The 2500-nt window shown below is 37.4% G+C and overlaps 1 protein-coding gene across 2 annotated transcripts in view; it reads left to right on the top strand.

Annotated features, from left to right (window-relative positions):
- The first annotated feature begins 2025 nt into the window (after positions 1–2025).
- Positions 2026–2500, top strand: part of spats2 (spermatogenesis associated serine rich 2) — a 19572-nt gene continuing 19097 nt past the window's right edge. Inside the window, exon 1 of one of the 2 annotated variants that reach the window (XM_082187548.1) lies at positions 2026–2185. The gene's annotated coding sequence lies outside the window, so the exon portion shown is untranslated. Of the gene's footprint in view, positions 2186–2225 lie in introns of those variants that run through there. The other variant, XM_082187550.1, reaches the window with a different exon arrangement.

The following is a 2500-nucleotide window of genomic DNA, read 5'->3' as shown; positions in this document are numbered from 1 at the left end:
TGTGTGTGTGTGTGAGAACGGTAAAATAGGAAAAATTACGCATGTAATTTCAAAGTGAAGGCTTAGAATAGACCCTATACTTAAAATCACTTTTTTTTTTTCCTTCTTGGACAACCAACCAATCACAGTCTTCAAAAGATTGTGTCATACATAGCAACGGGGTCAACCCCGCCTCCTTACTAAGATGAAAGTTTTTGTCTTTTCCTTACTCAGAGTTGCTCTCAGATCGGTCCCGAATCGCTTTTAAGCTAAGACTCCTACGTATAAGTTTTTAAGCTAAATTAAGAGTTTTCTTAGAGGATTCTTAGAATCTTTATGAATACGGGCCCAGATTCTTAAAGTCATTGAGATTGTTCATTATTTTTCCACATTTTCAGGTTTAAAGCTCAACATTGGCAAATGTGAGATTATTCCCACACATGAATAACCACTTAAACCGGCATATAATATTACGAGTGTCAAATATTTAGGCATAAACATTAAGGATGAGGTCATGATGGAAAAGCCAAATGTCTGGAATAGATGGAATGAATGCAAAGGAATTTGTATATTTTTGGAAGGATTTATTTAACTAATATAGAAAGTATTTTTGTATGTCCTGCATTTTGTCTCTCCATTTCTAATAGAGATAATAAGACCATTAATCAAATTAATTACAATTTTATGGAGAAAACATGTGCACTATAGCACAACTTACACAAGATTATGAAGATGGTGGTTAACAAGCCTTTGACTTTTACTGTGTAAATGGAATGTTGAAGGTCAAATGGATCAACATTTTTATAAGAAATGAAACTGGATCTGCATTCCCAGAGATATTAGTAGAAGATTGGGTGGAATTGATTCCTGCTGTTTCCAGACTGCCAATCAAATGATCCTCCTCTAACCAGCAGATTTTGTTATAATGGACCTTATTATATCACCACAACTTCACCCGAAGGAACAATAGATTTATGATAGATGCGTCTGTTCCTGATCGGCTTGAAAGAGGAGTTCGGTCAGTTCTTCATTTAATGGATGAGGATTTTTGTGCTAACGATGATCTGTAATGTGAGCGTGTTTGAGCGTGTTTTAAATGCCATTCCAAAAAGTTTCATAAAGATATTCACCCATATATAATAACTTCTGTCAACATGTCAGATCTGGTGAACTGCCGTCGCTCTATGACTTCAGGGCTTCCCAACAAACCTCTTCACTCGTTTCAGGTCTATATTATATCTGACACTTCTATATCATAATGCTATTTTGTAAGTTTATGATAAACCATTTGTAAAACAATTGTGAATACAGTATATTAGCTTTCCAGTGGCTCCCAAAGCAAAGGAAACTTTAAAATATAAAATTTTCCCATCAAGTGAATTTTCCACTGGGAAAATATGTCTTATTGGTTGGAGACAAAGATTCATTCCCTGCCCACTGTTGCTAGGAAACACAGTGTTTGGAATGTTGGATGATAAATATATATATATATTTTTATTAATGTAATGTTGATTCTGGCACATGTTTCATTCATAAATGCAAATGTATGAAGACAAAACCTTATTTTTTCTGTATTTAAAAGAGCCTTTATTTGTAATGACTAACCCATCATAGGAATGTATGAAAATAAAAAGGCCCAGACATTTGTTGGAATACTAAGAGACTCTTTCTTTCTTTCTTTCTTTCTTTCTTTCTTTCTTTCTTTCTTTTTCTTTGCAATTTCCTTTATATATATATAATTATTTTTTTAACTGATATGTGCCCAGCTTAATACTTGTTTATCTGTATGTATCAATGCCATTGATGTAAACTTTGCTTTTGTTCTTCTTGGTGTTCAATAAAGAAAACATCTCCTATGGCTCCTTGGAGATTTATGAGTAGAGTTTTCTAGAAACTGTAAAGGCTCTTCGTCTCATTCGGCTCATAAATGTTTACTTTGCAGGGTTAATTGTCAACGTGTACCTCCTGTTTGATCAATATTGAACTTTTAGTTTTAATGAACCTCGATGGCATTAGTGGCTCTGTCACGCGCGCGGATATAAGCCAGGCCGGAAGTCACTGAGGGGCGCGCGCTGGCTGAGCGGAAGTGACGCATGAGCCGGCTGGAAGAAAAGACAGACGTTCGCACATAAGCGATCGCAGGAAAGTCCAATAAAAGAACGAACACTGCATGTGTGTGCGCCACAGATTCCTGCAGGGTTTCCAGGTAAGGGTTTTCCTTCATCAGTCTCGCGATCAGACGCTTCTGTTGTCCGTCATGCAACGCGAGCGCGGACACCAGCTTTCACACGTTTGGAATGTGAATAGCAGCGAAAGTGATTATTCATTCTTGTGTTTTTCTCCGCTGTTTTCATCTGCTCGTCATTGGTGTGTGTTTCTCTCCGTTAGCATACAGTAGCTCAGCGGCTAGCGGAGGCGTTGCTAAGATACTGCCACATATGCGTCGCGCGAGCCGCGATATTAGTGATAATATGAACGCGCTCCTCGAATCACGCGCGTTATTATAAACTCGTGCGATCTA

The sequence above is a fragment of the Leuciscus leuciscus genome, assembly GCF_965113295.1.
Source record: "Leuciscus leuciscus genome assembly, chromosome: 13".
In the NCBI taxonomy this organism is placed as follows: Eukaryota; Metazoa; Chordata; class Actinopteri; order Cypriniformes; family Leuciscidae; genus Leuciscus; species Leuciscus leuciscus.
This window is presented reverse-complemented; position numbering and strand designations above follow the sequence as displayed.